The 18,928-nt window shown below is 44.9% G+C and overlaps 1 long non-coding RNA gene across 1 annotated transcript; it reads right to left on the bottom strand.

The window, feature by feature from the left end:
- Positions 1 to 209: 209 nt before the first annotated feature.
- On the bottom strand, positions 210 to 4,463 carry LOC112651765 (uncharacterized). Its single transcript, XR_003131021.3, has 2 exons — positions 3,586 to 4,463; positions 210 to 898 (listed from the first exon to the last, which is right to left on the bottom strand). It is a non-coding gene; the product is annotated as an uncharacterized LOC112651765 (long non-coding RNA).
- Positions 4,464 to 18,928: the final 14,465 nt, after the last annotated feature.

The following is an 18,928-nucleotide window of genomic DNA, read 5'->3' as shown; positions in this document are numbered from 1 at the left end:
GCTCTGGGCAGGGAAAGCCAGACACAAAAGCCCACCTACTCTGCGACTCATTTAGGGGAAGGTCTAGACGCAGCCAATCCTGGGGTGATAAAGTCAGGAGGGTCTCTAACCTTGGGAAGCCTCCCGGGGTGGTAGAAATGGCTCGCGTCTTGGACTGGGTGGTGGTGGCCCAGGAGGCCGTACATATAAAAAGTCATCACGCTGCACGCTTCAGGTCTGTGCCTTTTATTATGTCTAATTTGTACCTCCAGCAAATAAGACAGATGTGAAGAAACCAGACGGTTTTGCTTGGGCTAAAAGGAGCTGACTAAGCTGTCTAAAAAATAAAAGATGGGCTTGGAGGAGCAGGGGAGAGGTGGTGACTGCCTCAGGGGGGGGGTGTTGGTAAACAGCCAAGATCTGGACCCCGGTTTTGTCCGTTCCCTCTTACAAAGTCCATAGTCTGGCACTTTTCAGGAGTTCCAGAACAGAGGGCAGGGACATCCTCTGCCCAGGAGGGGCCAAATAGCTTCTGCTGCTCTCTTAATTTGTTTAATCATTCCCTCATTTATCCACTTGGTGTTCACCAGGGGCTTGTGGGGGGCCCGCTACGTGCCAGGCGCTATGCAACATCCCAAGGATCCAGCAGTGAATGTACAGAGTGACAAAAACATCTGCTGTCACGTTGCTGTCATCCTGGCGGGGCCGAGATGGCTGTTATGTTAAAGTAACGGTGAAGTACATAGTATGTTAGTTGGAGAAAAATAAAACCAAGGAAGAGGTGAGGGGTGAAGGGCAGGTGTCGTCTTCAAACACGGTGATCCAAGAAGCCCAGAAGGTGACGTCGCAGCAAAGATCAGGAGGGCTCTGGGGGGATGGCAGCAAGTGCAAATGTCCTGAGGCTGCCGGGCTGCCATGTCTGGAGAGAGGGAAGCAGAGAGGGGTCAGGCTGGAGGGGTGATGGGGTGATTGAGGGAGAGACACAGAACTGCAGTCCGGGAGGTGACAAAGGCGCGAAAGGCAGGGTTTGTTCAGACTCGGGCTTTACTGGACCGAGGAACCGAGGAGGGGTTTTGGACGGAGGGCTGCCATAAGCTGGCTGTAAGTTTGTAAAGGATGACGCGGCCCGGGCCGTTTCTGCAAGTGACTCAGTGCGCTGTGCCTCTGCTCTTCCCCGCCCCCCAGCACCCCTGAAATGGAAAGAAGGGGAAGGGAGGGGGTGAGGAGCAGCCCCGAGCCCCCCTAGACAGGGCGTGCCAGGGCCCTTGGAGAATACAGACTGCAGACAAGAGCCCTTTCCTTGTAATGTCCCTGGAGCCTTTCCAAGGAGGCAAAGGCTGCCCAGCCAGGTTCACTGGAAGCTCCTGCCCAGAGCCAGAGAGGGAGAGGTGAGGTGGAGACCTGACCATCCCAGGGGCAGGGCGGCACCTCCTCTCCCCTCCTCTGAGAAGTGCTGACCTCACCGCCACTCCCTGACCTGGGAGGCCATCGCTTGGCTGGAGGAGGTGTGTGTGTGGCGGGGGGCTGCTGGGTGACTAAGGTCGACCTTCCCTGCCACAAGGCCTTTTTGAAGGGGGAGGGATGGGAGGCTGGCTCTCACTGCCTGCTGTGTGACTTACACACATCAAGCTCCCACTCTGGGCTGTTCTTCCTCCTGTAAAATAAGGGACTGGCTCAGAGGCTCCTGATTTTTTTTTTTTTAAGACTTTTTTCTTTTTTTTTTAATTTTTATTTGTTTATGATAGTCACAGAGAGAGAGAGAGAGAGAGAGAGAGAGGCAGAGACACAGGCAGAGGGAGAAGCAGGCTCCATGCAGGGAGCCCGACGTGGGATTCGATCCCGGGTCTCCAGGATCGCGCCCTGGGCCAAAGGCAGGTGCCAAACCGCTGCGCCATCCAGGGATCCCAAGACTTTTTTTCTCTTCTTAAGTAAGCTCTAAGCTCAGCGTGGAGCCCAACACAGAATTTGAACTCATGGCCCTGAGATCAAGACCTGAGCTGAGATCACAGAGTCAGACGCTTAACTGACTGAGCCACCCAGGCATCCCCAAGATTTTATTTTTAAGTAATCTCTACACCCAAGGTGGGGCTCAAACTCACAACCCCGAGATCAAGAGTCACATGCTCTGCCAACTGAGCCAGCCAGGAAGCCCTCCTGATTTTTCTTTCATTCTACTGCAGTAGCCAGAGATTTCTGCAAGCCTGGTCTCTACACTAAGGTCTGGGCCTTGAGGAGCTCGGCGAGGGGGGGTCTCTCAGCTGAGCCTCGGGTCACTCACTGGCTTCTTAACTCGCCAAGGGTGAAGTGCGGGTGTGTCCCAGGGGGGTGGACATTTTGCCTTGTCCTCACTGCTCATGTCACCTCACCAAGGAAACATGCCAAGCCTTATATTTTTTTGTTTTTGTGTTGTTGTTTTACTGACCAAACCCCCCCAAGCCCTATGTTGGAAGACACAGTATAGCCCCATCTTCTAGAGACCTGAAGTCACCCTTCCTGCTGCAGACAGTCACAGATTCTGCATGACTTAAGGAGCAAATGCCTACCTCTAGAGTCTAGTCTTCATGACCCCCACAGTCAAGGTACCCTCCTGTCAGCCATTGGAACTACACGGCAGCCTCCTCAGACCTCAGAAGGACATCACTGGGACACCTGGGTGGCTCAGTGGTTGAGCATCTGCCCTTGGTTCAGGTCATGAGCCCAGGGTCCCAGGATCAAGTCCTACATCAGGCTCCCTGCATGGAGCCTGCTTCTCCCTCTACCTGTGTCTCTGCCTCTGTGTGTGTGTGTGTGTGTGTGTGTGTGTGTGTGTGTGTGTCTCATGAATAAAGAAATAAAATCTTTCAAAAAAAACCACCTCACTTTCCAGCCCTAGACCCTTGACTGGGCTCTGCCTAGAAAACCGTCAAGTCTGTCAGCTAGCCATTTGCAGAGACCTTTATATTGACCTATGTTTTATGAAACATTACTGAATTTTTATAAAAAAAACCCCTGTGGGGCCGGCATCATCCCCTTCTTTGGAGCCAAAGTGAGTGATCTGCCTAGACTCGTGTGGTTAGTAAGCAGCAGCCACAAACGACACCCAGATCTGCGACTCCAGGCTGCAGCCTTGGTCACTCACTCGGCTTCCCCGCGCCCCTCCGGGTGGGTCTCTATGTTCCGGGGGGACCACAGCCGTCTGAGGGCAGGGCCTGGGCCTCCTCCACCTCCTGGATGGGGGCCGTGGGCCCTGGTCATGAACTCATGCTCTTTCCCTGGCTTCAGGGGGAGCATTTCCTAGTGTCCCCGGCTCAGGGCTGGGAAAGGGGGCTCTTGTGGGGCCACCACCCGGGGCAGGACTGGCTCTCCCAGGTGCCCCAGCGCTCCCTCCACTAGGCAGGTGGGGCCAACTGCTGCCCACACACGCAGCCACCATGACTCACCCGCAGCCTGGGCTCCACCCTGCTGGCCTGAAGAGCTGTGGAAACCAGCCCTGTCCGAGCTGACAAAGCAGCCCTTCACCCACTTTCCCTGGCAGCCCAGGCCCCAGCCCTGTGGTCCCTCCTCCTCCCCCTGGGGACCGTGGGCCTAAGGAGATAATGCTTCAAGCCTCTTAAGCGGTCTGCTTACCAGTCAGCTCTGTTCTTCATCCATCGAAATCTACCAAATCCACCACGTTCCCTGAAATCATGAGAAAGATTTCCTCGTGAAACAGGCCTCCGATTCTGAGGAATACGGTCCTCTTGGATTCTAACAATGGCCGCCAACATTCGCCAACTACCTGCACGCTTGGCGCTATCTATCTAAACACACCAAAGCTTTTGAACTTCCCGAGATCCTGGGTGGGAGGATAAGACAGAGCAAACGTCTGTATCCAGTTGTGTGGGTGTAGGACTGACTGTCGCTGGTAGAGGAGAGAGCGAGCCTGGCTCACTGTCCGTGACACGGTGCAGACCAGTTACCCTGGCATCTGCCTCCACCAGCTTCCGGGCTATTTCCAAGGCATCAAGCAGCCTTCCAGGAGCAAAGAGGATTCTGTTTCTGTTTCAGAGCAAAGGTCAATAATGCAAGAAGTTACGGATGTACACAGCTCTGATGTTGTGACTTTATTAGAAACGGGAGCAAGCCAAGGAGAGGGTCCTGGTGAAACCTGAGATAATTAATGCGGTCAGAATGAGGCAAGAATCCAAGTAGGCCCAGATACAAAAGCAAAGTGAATGCTCTGAACTAAAATGCTAACAGAGGCGAGTTGGGGCCAGCGCCACACAATTTTCTAGAGTGGTTTAGTGAATCGGGTAGAGCCTGCTAGTGGCCTACATTGTATGAGAGCTGATTGTAAATGGCTCAAAAAGCTGACACCGAAAGCTTTCAGCAAACTTGCCTTTTAAAAAGCACATCATTTTGAACCCAGGAGGTGAATGTGGCAGGCCAGCTTGCAGAGGCCATCTCTTTGCTGATGCTGTTTTTAAGAGCAGCACCATCATTTTAGATTACCGGATTGATTGGCAAATTACACAGTGTGAGTCTTTGTCCCGCGGAGGTAGTCAGCTTAGGGAGAGAGTGGGAGGCGGAAAACAATCCTGATTTTCAGCTCCAGGGAATTTCAGGCACCAGATCCAGAGATTTGGACCTGGAGAGGGAAAAGGGGTAAGCCAGAGCTGGAGGAGAACTATCAGGGGCTTCTTGTGGGCTTAGGACGCTGAGACCTGTGGGTAGCTCTGCCCAAGCAGCCTCTACTCTCATGGGCCTCCAGTCAGTGGGCATATTGGCAACTGTTCTACCTTGTTCTGGAAGCTCCTTCAGGGAAACAGACTTAGAGAAAAGAGGTTGCCATGGCACAGCATTGAGGGAAGATCTAATGGAATTGTTCATTAATTTTTTATAAAAGATCTCTAAGTAATTTTTGGCGTGTATCTTGGAAAGAATTCAAAGAACTGAGTGGCACTGCAATAACTAAGCCCTCTCCAGCTCCATCTGATTATGCAAGCAAGGCTTCAAAATTCATACATGGATTAAAATGTACTAGCGGTAGTACTGATGGTGATTCCTGTCTCAGCCTAGACATAAATAGCATTGATGAATGTATATGTGAATGTGCGTTTAAAAAATCCCTCTCAGTAAATACAATTTAACCCTCCATATGCAAATAGCTATCAAAATTTGTAATGCACTTGTATGGCTTTTGGTCAATTAGGTATAAGAACTGCAATGGCATCTCTAGCCAGAAGAAATGACACTTCAAGGTTTATAGCCACAAGAAAATAAAATTATAATTGGAGGAATGCCTGGCTGGCTCAGTCAGTAGAGCATGAGGCTCTTGATCTCAGAGTGGTGAGCTTGAGCTGCACACTGGCTGTAGAGTTTACTTTAAAAAAAAAAAAATTAACATTGGAATTTAAGTGAGTATTTTTGTTTCAAAAAGGTACAAAATGGCAATCATTAAAAGACAGTAGGGCATGGGACACCCGGGTGGCTCAGGGGTTGAGTGTCTGGCTTCAGCCCAGGGAATGATCCTGGAGTCCCAGGATGGAGTCCCATATTGGGCTTCCTGCATGGAGCCTGCTTCTCCCTCTGCCTATGTCTCTGCCTCTCTCTGTGTGTCTCTCATGAACAAATAAAATCTTAAAAAAAAAAAAAAAAAAAAAAGACAGTAGGGCATGAAAATGAAGTGCAGGGCAGCCTGGGTAGCTCAGTGGTTTAGCACCTGCCTTCGGCCCAGGGAGTGATCCTGGAGACCCAGGATTGAGTCCCATATCGGGCTCCCTGCGTGGAGCCTGCTTCTCCCTCTGCCTGTGTCTCTGCCTCTCTCTGTGTGTCTCTCATGAATAAATAAATAAAATCTTAAAAAAAAAAAAGAAAACGAATTGTACGTATGATAAAGTCCTGTGGTGACAGTAGGATGAACATAAATAGGAGTTGGAAGAAGAGAAAGGAATAATGTAAAATTTCTGACCAGAATTTGCCCATGTACTTTTTTCAAGGGATGATGCTGAGCACCACTGACCCCAAAAGGTGTGGCTTCCGTTCCTCAACAAATACCCCAGCTCACCAAGCTACACTTGAAAGGAGGTCACATTGTAGATACCTTTTATTGACATTCCTTAGGGATATAATTGAAGATAACAATTTCAAAATTGTATTCTACTGGTGCTCAGAAAAGAGGCACCAATGTGCAGCACCCTGGCACCCTGTAAAAACCCTCCAAGAACATCCTTTGCAACTATTTAAGGTTATAGTAAAAAAAAATATTTTTTTTAATTTGATGTCAGCTTAAAAGTGTACAAAGGGATACACCACTTTTCAAATGTCTTTTAGGAGACATGTGAGCAAAAGAGTATAAAGACAAAAGTGAGCAATGGCAATCAAGATGGCCATCCACACCCTACTTTTCTCAAGAAACTTATCTATGAGGCACTCGGCCATCTTAGTTGGTGGGGCAGATGACTCTTCATCTTGGGTTTGTGAGTTCAAGCCTCACACTGGGCATAGAGATTACTTAGGAAAAAAGAAAGGAAGGGAAGGAGGGAGGGAGGGAGAAAGGAAGGAAGAAAGGAAGAGAAAGGAGGAGAGGAGAGGAGAGGAGAGGAGAGGAGAGGAGAGGAGAGGAGAGGAGAGGAGAGGAGAGGAGAAGGAGAAGAGAAGAGAAGAGAAGAGAAGAGAAGAGAAGAGAAGAGAAGAGAAGAGAGAGAAGAGAGAGAAGAGAAGAGAAGAGAAGAGAAGAGAAGAGAAGAGAAGAGAAGAGAAGAGAAGAGAAGAGAAGAGAAGAGAAGAGAAGAGAAGAGAAGAGAAGAGAAGAGAAGAGAAGAGAAGAGAAGAGAAGAGAAGCTCTTACCTAACTTGCAGTTCCTTATTTTGGGAGGAGTGAGAAGATCATTTGCTCTCCCTCTTTTCTGGTCTAAATCAATTCACACAAGAAGTATGGTATAGTGTGACCAGAAAACAGGATTAGGAGGGAAGAAACCACTATGCCATTTGCTTTGTGGCCTCAGTGTGCTCAGTTTCCTTTTTATTTTTTATTTTTTTAAGATTTTATTTGTTTGAAAGAGAGAGAGAGTATGGTGGAGGGGAGGGGACAGAGGGAGAGAGAAGAGAGAAGCAGATTACCTGCTGAGCAGGGAGCTGGATATGAGGCTCGATCTCAGGACCCCAGGATCATGACCTGAGTCGAAGGCAGATGCTTAACCAACTGATCACCAGGCGTCCCTATTTTTCTTTTTTCAAAGTGATCTCTACACCCAACATGGGACTTGAATTCATGACCCTGAGATCAAGAATCACAAGCTCCACTGATGGAGCCAGCCAGGTGCCCCAGTCCCTCTTTTCTGGTCCTCAGTTCCTCTTGCAAAGAGTACTGGATTTCTTTTTTCTTTTTTTTTCTTTTTTTAGAGACGAGTGGGAGAGGGAGCAGAGACAAGCAGGCTCCCAGCCGAGCACGGAGCCTGATATGGAGCTTGATCTCAGGACCCTGAGATTATGACCTGAGCTGAAACCAAGAGCTAAGACAATTAACCAACTGAGCCACCTAGGTTCCCCTGGATCATATTTTTATTTTTTTATTTATTTTATTTTTTATTTTTTAAGATTTTATTTATTTATTCATAGACACAGAGAGAGAGAGGGGCAGAGACACAGGCAGAGGGAGAAGCAGGCTCCATGCGGGGAGCCCGATGTGGGACTCGATCCCGGGTCTCCAGGATCACACCCCAGGCTGCAGGCGGCACCAAAATGCTGTGCCACTGGGGCTGCCTGGATCATATTTTTAAACATACACTTAAAAGGTACAACCTTGTCCTAAAGATTTATGATCATGAATGTCCCTTCACTTAAAAAAAAAAGTATAATAACATCTTTAGACTCTTTGCTATTTTTTAATATTTAAACCTGTGTTCTCTCCCCGTCTCCCCACTATGTTCCTAGAGAGGGACAAACACATCTCTGGGTGAAACATATGCCTGTTTTGAGACACTGTGTCCTATAGATTTCTGAGTTCCTATCTGGTTTGAAGTCCCTTGTCCCCTACCCCCAAGGCAGTCTTATCTCAGCTTTGAGCTAATGTTGTCCATGAGTCCATCAGTAAAGAACCATTCACTAAGCTTCTGCTCCTCACGTGCCTTTCCTCACACATGAACACTACAGACGGAAAGGGAGTCCTGGCCCTTGAAGAGCTCTCAATCTGGTGAGGGAGGAACATTCAGCTGAGTAATCACAGAAGTATAACTGCAAACACAGGAAGGTGCTGCGGTGAGGCACAGAGGGAGAGAGTGGTCAGCCCTTCTGGTGGGATGGGTGAAACTTTCTAGAAAACTTTGGATTGAACTAGTGGGCAGGTTGGAGGAGAAAGTGGAAGGCGTTACTAGCACAGAGGAGTAGATGAAGACATGATGACACAGGGAGTTCTGGGAACTTCGAGTATATCTGGAGGGCAGAGTGTTGGAGATTGGGGCTAGAGATAGAAGTCAAGAGATTAGCTGGGATAGGTTGGTAAGCAGGAGCCAGATCATGGAGTCTGCTCATTATGCTGAAAGCTGGGGAGTGGGGGGCACACTCAGGAAGAATGATGTGCAGAATGACTGGGGAGGTTAGACCCAAGGCAAGGAGACTAGATCAGAGGCTACTGGGGCAGTCAGGATAAGGGATGATAAAGGCCCAGTGAAGGCAGAACCAGTAAGGACAGTGAGGAGTTGGACTTTGATAGAGAGTCAAGAAAAAAAGAAAAAAAGAGAGTCAAGGATCGTTCTCAGGTGTTCTGCTGGGAAGTTGCCATTCCTCGAGAGAATTAATTAGAGGATCAGCAGGCAAAATAGTAGATTCATGTGGAGACGAGGGATACTTAGCCATTGTAAGGCACGGTACTCGGTGCTCAAGTGGCACAACAGCTGGAGGTGAGAGATTATCACACACTGTGTGTGGCAAATCGCAGGGCACACGGCTTAACCGAAGTAACGAGCCACCTCAAGTATGGGCTCCAGGGCCGGTTAGTAACCAGATTCAAGTAAGTGCAAGTCCACCTCGGTGGATTTTGGGGGAGCAGAAGAGATGGCAGGTTCTGATGCGATGGGCAAGCCTAAGAAAGTACTTTCTAATGGATCAGTCTTCTTGAGGGGTCAGCACAGTTTGGAGGAAGAAAAAGAATTAAAGTTGCATGAGACTTAGGTAGGCCTGCAACAGACCTTTTGAAAACATATTTAAACACAATGCAACACACGCACAGCCCCTGGAGCAAAGGTTGATAAAATCCCTTTTGCATCTAGGGAGGGAATTAGGGAGAGAATTCTACTTTCAAAGAGCTGAAGCTGGGGAGCTTTTGCTGATCTCTTTTGGGGGTAGTACTGACTGATGGGGAGCCATTTAAAAGCTTTGAATCTGACATCAGCATATAGATAGGAGAACCTGCCTGGCTCAGTCGGTGGAGCATGGGACTCTTGATCTCAGGGTTGTGGGTTCAAGCCCCATGTCGGGCATAGAGCTTATTTAGAAAAAATATATTAAAATCAGCACATAGACAAATAAATTATTTATTGTTATTTGCATAGGTTCTAGATAGATGTGGCCTGGCAACAGATCTTAAAAAAGATATAATTCAGGATTTTAATTGACCACAAATGCAATGAATCAACAGCATAGTAGTGCTGAAAGGAAGGTAATACTACCCTGGTCTGCATGAATATTCTACAGCAGTCTTACTGGTTACCTTCTTGTGCTAGTTTGAGTACAAAGTAAAAAATGAAATTATGACTTCTACCCTAAAAGAAACTCCTCTTCCTGCAGGGGAGACACACACTTTTTTCTTCCTTATTGCTATGCCAACAGAGATACGGCCCCCCCAAAGGTCAAACAACTGTTGGTCATTTATGGGAGAGTTGCAACACTAAACCCTCAGCAGAGAGATTATTTCTCACTGTGTTTATATATTTCTTAGCAACGGGAACTGCATGGCTTGTTTTCCTATGTGACAAGCCCTGACAGTGGCAAGAAAATCTGTGCCAGAGAGCCATGGGAGTTTACTGGCTCTAGGCTCTGCCTTCCTGGAAAACCTAGCCTGGATACCTGAGGGTATAAACAGCCAGAGGCAGTTTTCTGACACATCTGACTTTCTCTACAACACTACTTGCAAACAATCTGCGACCAAGAAAATTGGAACTACCTGAACACCTATCCTCTCCCTTACATTTGTAAGCCTCCTTTGCAAATAAGAGTGGACCTGACTGGTTCTGGCCAATGGTTTACAGAAAAAAAAAGTGACACACATCACTCCCTGAGGCAGTTCACTGTTGACCTATCCCCAGTGTCTTTCTCTGCTGCATTAGCCTGGAAGGCCAAGATGTATTTCTCACATTAAGGAGAAATACATCTTGCATAAAGCCATTATTCTCAAGTTTGGCCATTGCAGCAATTAGCATGAAGTTTGTCTTGACTAATAAACTGTGAAGCTTCCTTCTTGACCTCCCCATATGGCACTGTTGACTTACTGGATGTCCTTCACTGTGACGACTCTCATTCTTCAGTGGTTCATTATCCTTTACCTTTTTTTTTTTTTTTTAAAGATTTTATTTATCCATGAGAGACAGACATACACAGAAAGAGAGAAAAAGGAGAGGCAGAGACAGAAGAAGGCTCCACACAGGGACCCCAACTCAGGACTCGATCCTGGGTCTCCAGGATCACACCCTGGGCCAGAGGCAGCGCTAAACCACTGAGCCACCCGGGCTGCTCTATCCTTTACCTTTGTATGCCCTGGGGTACTATGTTCAACCCTCTACACATCCAGGTCAAAATGGAATCTGGAAAAACTCACCTAGTCTTGGGATTTCAATTATCACCCCTCTGGTGACAACTTCCTAATCTACATCTCTGACTTGGGGTACTTCTGACCTTATGCCTTAAAGTCATGCAAAATATGGGGCTTCACAGGGTTCATGGATAACTGGTTTTAATAGATAACAAAACCCTGTTAAGATGTATGCATTAGGTTTCCTCCCTAAATTGACATTTCTTAAAAGTTTGCAACTTAAAGGGATTTTTTTATGTCAAGCATTTACAAAGTAATTTTAACCCACGTTCTGAGGGTTACAAACTAGGACAAAGAAATGATGAGTTTTGTAATCTGAAACCTGTTATGTACTGATCAACAGGAACACCCTGGAATGAAAGGTTTTTCCAACTTCTCTCCACAGCTCATTTCTAGTTACCAACATGCCACCAAATGTGGAGCTGGGAAGAGATGCACAGTTTTTGTGAAGAGGAGAATACTTCAATCTCCCCTTGTCTGGGGCAAATCTTTTTCCCAAATGGGGTTTCTGACTTCATTCTGTACTCAGCCACCAGTAGGGCCACAATCCGGAGGTTATTTCCTTTTATAGGTGAGCAAACTGAAACAAATCATTGGTCTTCTGTGCAGGTTATCTTCCCAGGTTCCCTTCATTTCTCATTTGGTCTCATTCTCCTGTGCCAGTGTTGCTCAAATTTTAGTGAGCATGAGAATCGCTTGAAGGTTCTTCTTAATAAACAGATTGCTGGGCTCCATTCTAAGCTCTATTCAGTAGGTCTGGAGCTTGGCATGAGAATTTGTATTTCTAACAAATTCCCACATACTGCTATTGGTTCCCAGGACTATATTGATGACAGTCACTACCCTGTGCTTAGGGTAGCAGTTTAGCAGCTCAAAAGGGCTCTAGCTGGACGTTTTCCTAGACCTGCAGCTAACCAGCTCTGTGACTTTGGACAGGGTATTATTCCAAAGGAAGATCACAAGCTTCAAGCTTCAATGATCGTATTGACTTTCCAATGTATTGTTATTTTGTTTATCCATCTTAGCTGGTTACTATTCTATATATAGCATTTGGAGACACAAAAGCAGAGCATTGGGTATCTCCAGATTTTGCAAGCAGCAAAGTCCCCCATCAGGCTTAATATTCTCCTGGGTGACAATACACACTAAAATTAATGTACGATATTGTCTTTCTTGATGCTGTTATAAACACAGCACATTTTCCTCTAAAGGTAGAAATTGAAGATAGACAAATGGCATTTATAAAGACATTGAAGGCGCCTGGGTGGCTCAGTTGGTTAAGCATCTGCCTTCAGCTCAGGCCTTGATCCCATCCTGGGAACGAGCCCCACATCGAGCTCCCTGCTCAGTGGGGAGCCTCTCTCTCCTGCTCTCCCTACTTGTGCTGCCAAACACATAAATTTTTTTTTTTTAATTAAAGACATTGAATACATTTATTCTACTGGGGCAGATTATTAGCCTTAAAGTCCAACAAAAAGATTTCCTTCAGTATGTAACAGCACCCAGGGACTCCTAACCATCATCACCAATTTAGAAGGTTATTGAGCCAACTGTTAGTATCATGAGCATGACATTGTAGGCAGACGTGGGATTGATGTAAAGGGATGATATTCTGCTGTCTGCTGGGGAAACCACCTCATCTCCACCCCCACCCACCGCCCAACACCTCTCATAAGTCCAGTTTATGCTTGCAGCTTGGATTTTCCCATACCTTGTCATCCTCTGCCCCCTACCACTTAAGGTCATTTTCTCTCATTATTTCCTTGCTGATTTCCTCCTTGACTGCAGTGCAAGGGCTTGTATTTGGGCTAAACGGTCTTTACTTCTGAATTATTTAAACTTTTTGTACAAACCCATGTATAGCTTACATATGACTCAGGTAATCTCATTATAAGAGATGTGGAATCCCTACCATCCACTGCCTGAGCCACTTAGCTGGCTCCACACTAGAGTATCAGGCCAGATTAAATTACTCCTGTGAGTGTGTTCTGGTACCATTCCTCCAGGAATAGCCTCAAAAGTGAGGAGTCTCCTTTGCCTAATGGAATCTTACTCATCCTTCAAGATGCAAGTCTGATTGTCTCCTCTGACTTCCATCTGCTTCACTAGTATTGCACTTATTTTGGTAACATCCCATATTGCGTAGTCTCATATGAATTGTCACTCCTGAATTCCCAGGGAGTGGCACAGTGCCTGGCACTTGAGACTCAGTAAATGCTCTTTATCTGCTAATCTATTTGTGCATAAAATTAATCCCTATTACTGTTTGTGCACGACTTGCACTTCTGTACACAGGCTTGATAAAAAACCATACATGCTTTGTCATATAATATTCAAAATAGAGAAGCAGTAACTTATACTTTCTTCACCATTTTGCAAGGGGCAGGGTGGTCAAAATATTAAAAATACTCAAGAATACTGTCATGTTTTTTGGTCTTTATTCTCACATGTGCACTTGCACCCACACATACCATCTAGAAGCTAACTTAGTATGTTTTACAGTGCTTCTAAATCTAGACTAAATCATTACACTCTTAATGGAGTTGCATGTTACTATAGTTCAAACCAGTTTTGCAATTAATAAAAAATATTTACTTAGCAACTGTTGAGAGCAGTTCCTAAAAATACCCACCTTCCCCCTTTCTTCCAATCCTAAATATCTAATGCACTTTATCACCACCAAGATTTGTGCCACTGTCCATTGGCAGAGAACCAATGTATGGCTGCCTGACATCAAACAAGAAATTGTTTCCAATGGTTATTCAAACTATTTACTTCTCTGTACAGTAACATTGCAGACTTAATATGGTAATGTTGAGAGAGGGCTACATTTTTTCTACCTAAGACACTATAGTCCATAAATGTCATTACCAAGCTATAAAAGTACTACAGTACTGAAGGAATACCCTTTCAGTGAATGGATTAATGTATTAGAATAACCTACACAGACCTGATTGTGTGAAAATGCTCCAAAAATGTACAGGAAATAGGGATCCCTGGGTGGCACAGCGGTTTGGCGCCTGCCTTTGGCCCAGGGCGCGATCCTGGAGACCCAGGATCGAGTCCCACGTCGGGCTCCTGGTGCATGGAGCCTGCTTCTCCCTCTGCCTCTCTCTCTGTGTGTGACTATCATAAATAATAAATAAACAAAAAATTAAAAAATGTACAGGAAATATAACCACAAAGAAAAGTACCTTGACCAAATTTGTGTATCTAGTAGAATGCAATTTTAATGCATTCCTCTCTTGATCATAGATAGCGAATCTTACACAACCCAACACTGACAATTTTTTTAACCCCACAGGTTCCCACCTGCCCAGCCCCACGCCGGGGACTTGGGGGCGCACGCGCACGGCCCCACAGCCACCGGGCAGCCCCGTCCCGGCCGCCGCCAGGACCCGTGGGTGGCGCGGAGACCCCAACCCGCGGGGGTGGGGGTGGACGGCAGAGTCTGGGGGGAAGGGACTGTCCCCACGGGCCCGACCGCCCTGACCCCAGGCGGATCGGCGACCCCCAAAGGTCTTTTAAACCTCTGCGCCGGGCACGCTAGGTACCTGGGCAGGGGTGATACTTAATTTTACATTTTAATTGCTTTAAGGTGATTTCAAAATTTTTTTTTCCCGATTTTTACTAAGACCAGTGAGTAGCAAAACAGGCTAACATTTTCTTGCCATCATTAGCACGCGGATGAGGTACTTGGTGTAACTAGGTAAAAGTTGGCTGATAAATGCAATATATAAACGAATTGCTCTGGCTTGATGGCAAGTGCCACTGGGAGGGAAATTCTTTTTGGCCTGGGTTCTAGTCTTCGTTGTGGTTAATTTCAGTACATGAATCTTTCTGGGCTTCACTTTCATCAACTGATTTTCAACAGACTGAAGAAAACAATGTAGTATTTGGCCCTAAATGCAGACTCTACCAACATCCCAAGCTTATTTCTGAAAACCTTTTAGGGCATGGTTTTGGACTTTTAACTCCTAGGCTGCCATCCCATTTGATATGCATTTAAAGATATACAGACAACAAATTATTTTAAAGGGGTAAGTTGTTAGAGATGTCAAGAGCATGGAAGTAACTACTGCAGCCCTGTGGTTCAGGATCCTCAAAATTAAAAGGGAGACATGACTTACCTCATGGGAGGCTGTGACAATTAGGCGAATACATGTAACACACTTGGAAAGGTGCCTGGCATATAGCATTCAACAAATCATGGTTAATATTATCAACCTCTTTTTTTAAAAGATTTTATTTATTCATGAGAGACACAGAGAGAGAGAGAGAGAGAGGCAGAGACACAGGCAGAGGGAGAAGCAGGCTCCATGCAGGGAGCCCAATGTGGGACTTGATCCCAAGACTTGGGGATCACACCCTGAGTCAAAGGCAGACACTCAACCCCTGAGCCACCCAGGCGTTTCCAACCTCTGGCTTTCAAATGGTGACAAAATTTATATAGGGATGGGTACCAGGTCTAACCATATAAAAACTAAAGGAAATCAGGTTTCGATCCTGGCTCTGTAAAACTTGACAAAGGTTGCATCTTGGGTAATCCTACTTTTCTCAATTATTTTCTAATGGAAAGAATATTAGTTGTTTCAGGACTGTTATAATGAAGTCAGATGAAGCACAACATTTTGACAACTGTCAAGTTCTATATGGATTCAAATTCTTTAATTCCCCAAGACATTCTATGAAACTTTCAATCTTTAAAATGGGGACAATTACACCACCTTTCCAACTGAGTGTCCAGGCTAGTTATTTCTTAGAATATCTCCTGGCAAGGTGTATTTTTACATAGCAAGTAATAGTTTTAGGATGACATAAACATTCCTGCTCATCAAAACTGTACCTTCTCCCTTTAGTAAAATTATGACTTTTCAAACACAGCATTACTTTTCTTGGCTGGTACTCTTTTAAAATAAGCTTTCCCTTCTCCCCATTTTTTATACGAATAAAGAAATCATGGATATTTAGTGTTATATTGTAATCAATACTTTCATAATCACATTTGGCCAATAGGAACATTTGGGGTGTGACTCCAGCATTCTGAAATGCACTCATCATTTTTTGAGATTTCCTTTCATTCTGGCACAACAGAATGTTCCAGGTTCATCTTCTATTTTCTCTACCCCAGCCCTGAAGCTGGACATTTCTCCAAGAACCCATGGTTCCTTTCAGTATTTAGAAATTAAGATGTGGGTGCTCAGGTGTGCTCACTGCTACTGTTAATAGCACAGGTTCCAGACCCTCAGCGAACACAGCTGGAAAATAAAACACGCACACACACACACAGAATATTAAAGTCATGAATGACAAAGGGTGAGGAATTGTTCCAAATTAATAAACACTACACAGACACAACTAAGTACAATAAATGGCCCTGTGTTGGATCCTGAACAACTTGAAGTGTTACAAAAGACACTTGGGATAACTGATGAAAACAGGCTGAACTAGAAAATTGGGTCAATCTTAAAATATTCTGATTTTGGTAACTGTACCACGATTAATATGGGCAGGTCTTTGTTCTTAGAGAAATCTACATTAAAATATTTAGGTACAGAGGCACCTGAGTGCCTCAGTTGGTTAAGCATCTGACTTTTGATTTAGGCTCAGACCATGATCTCAGGGTTGTGAGATCAAGTCCCTTATAGGGCTCTGCACTGGCTGTGAAGCCTCCTTATGATTCTCACTCTCCCTCCCTCTTCTCTGAACCCCTCTCATGCTCTAATAAAAAAGATAAATAAAAATAAAAATGTTCAATGCATGCTTTAAAGAGATGTGCATAACAATAAAGGGGCAAAATGCAAACTGTTCAATCTGTTGAGCAGTGGGACTCATTTTACTAGTCTTATACCAAAGTAACAAAAATTAAAAGCTTAATAAGCACCTTGTAAACTAAAGGCCTATATAAAATGCAGACAATTTCTGCAGATATTGACTCAGTTCACGGAGATGACCTAGCTCTGGCCTTAAGGTTTGAACCATGATACTTAGTAGATAAATGTACAACTCATGATTTTAAATCAACGAAGTCAGAAAAATTTTTAACTCAAAAATAAAGCTAAAACAATCTGTACTTCACAGCTTTCTTAAAGATTTACACCCAAGATGGGGCTGAACCTCACAACCTGGAGATCAAAAGTGGCATGCTCTACTGAGCCAGCCTGGTGTCCCTATAACCTCTTTACTGGTATCAAAGAGGTGTCTGGGTGGTGCAAGGGTTTAAGTGTCTGACTCTTGGTTTCAGTTCTGGTCCTGATTTGAATCCTATCAAGGCCCACATCAGGTTCCTTACTCAGCTGGAGTCTGCTTGAGACTCTCTCCCTCTACCCCTACTTCTCACTCTGAAATAAACCTTTAATGGCATCAAAGAAATGTATATACAAACACCTAAATTTTGCTATAGGTGAAGGTAGTTTTGGGGATAGTAACTGAAAATACTGGTTTCCTATTCACTGGTTTTCCACACCCTTTTGCTTTCATGGAATGGCCCTGGTCTCCCTACAGCTCCCATGTGTTGCCCACCTCCATTAGATCCCTTGAGTACTTTGTGATCCTTTCAAAGAGCACTTGATTTTTAACTTCCCTTTATGGTCCTACACCAGTTTTCTACCTTCCATACTTAGTTCTTTCAGAGTTTTCATTTACTGCTCACTATTGATCTGCTCCCACATTTGTCTACACTTCCATTTTTAAAACCTTAAACTCTAGGACCGTTTGTCCCTGCTGGGTGCTCTCATAGCACCTAAAAGCTTATTCTTACAGCAATAGTTACATTGAGCTGTTGAAAGGGTTTTGGTCACTTCTGAACTCCCGGTAGCTGCACAGCTACGGACAGTCTAAAATCAATTTGGAATGTGCACTGTGATGCCAAAATAATTCAGTTCATTTCTTCAAATGCTTCTGCAACCAAATACGCACCTATAAAAACATAACATGACTGGAGTGATAGAATGGCCATGTGATGTAAGAAATCCTCAATTTGAGTATCAGACGACTAACCAGAACTCATACATACTCTGGTTGGCTTCCTCGGTATGAAGGATGTGGATCTAACCTACTGATCATTTAAACACTCTATCCATCTCTACCTTACTCTTCTACTCTTCTACCCATTCAGAAGTCATTTAGGGAGTCAGGTGTTCTGGCTCAGGTCTAGGGTAGTACTGACACCAGAGAGCCGTTCCCAGTACTTAAACCATCACCATCACAAACATGTCTTCATAGTAGCCAATAGGAGCCATTCCTCAAAAACAAAAACAAAACAAAACAAAACAAAAAACGTCTTTGAGGGATCTGGTATGGTAAAGGCAAAAGGTCAAATGAACCAATTCACCCTGCCAGGCTGAAAAAGAACAGGGACCAAACAACAGAATGAAGTGTGAATTCCCAGGTCTCTCCAACTTGCAGTTTTCCTTCTCGTCGTGCATTCTAGTTATGGTGGGTCCACAATGTCGTTTGACCACAACCTAAAACATGCCTTGAACAGCTAGTCTAATAGTTCCCCTCTTGCTCAACGTTTTCATTACTTTTGCCTTTTGCCTATGTTCTCAAAACTGATCTAACAAGTCATTTCAGAAAATAACTCATTTCATTGCAACAATGTACCATTTGGTGATGCACAACCTGGTTAGATTGACTTACTCTTGATTCATCACCATCTTTGGCCATTTAAAAGGGGACAGCATATCTGAGATGAATTGTTTTTGAGACTGCTACACCTCATAAAGACTTACTTACATTTTTATTACATGGTTATTCATATTAAAAACAGAGAAAACCTAAAATATTGATACATATCCATTTCTCTCAGGAAGAGTCTCTAAAGGGACTGAATTTTCTGGAGCTGGGAGTCTGGGGCACCCTTCTTAGAAGTCCCACAGTTCATTCTACTCAAGTTAAAAGAACCCATTCTCTGTATTTCAGCAAATGTTAGGGAACACTAACTTATTGACTTGGGTTCTAAAATCTTGTTTTGTATTTTTATTACAATGGAATTAAGTTTATAATCATTACAGTATTCTCTGCTTGAAACATTTTAATAGTGTTGCAAGGACTAGTAGAAATAGGAAAATCTCTTGCTAGTTGTTGATGGAAAATAGTAGTAAACGCAAACCTCCAAAATGTCACTTGTAGGCCATAGGAGCAGGAGCACAACCATATGGGAGGAGATAACCAGTCTCTCCC

This window comes from Canis lupus, chromosome 4 (genome assembly GCF_003254725.2).
Source record: "Canis lupus dingo isolate Sandy chromosome 4, ASM325472v2, whole genome shotgun sequence".
Lineage (NCBI taxonomy): Eukaryota > Metazoa > Chordata > Mammalia > Carnivora > Canidae > Canis > Canis lupus.
Note: the sequence above shows the minus strand (reverse complement) of the source record. Positions and strands in the feature narration are given on the sequence as shown.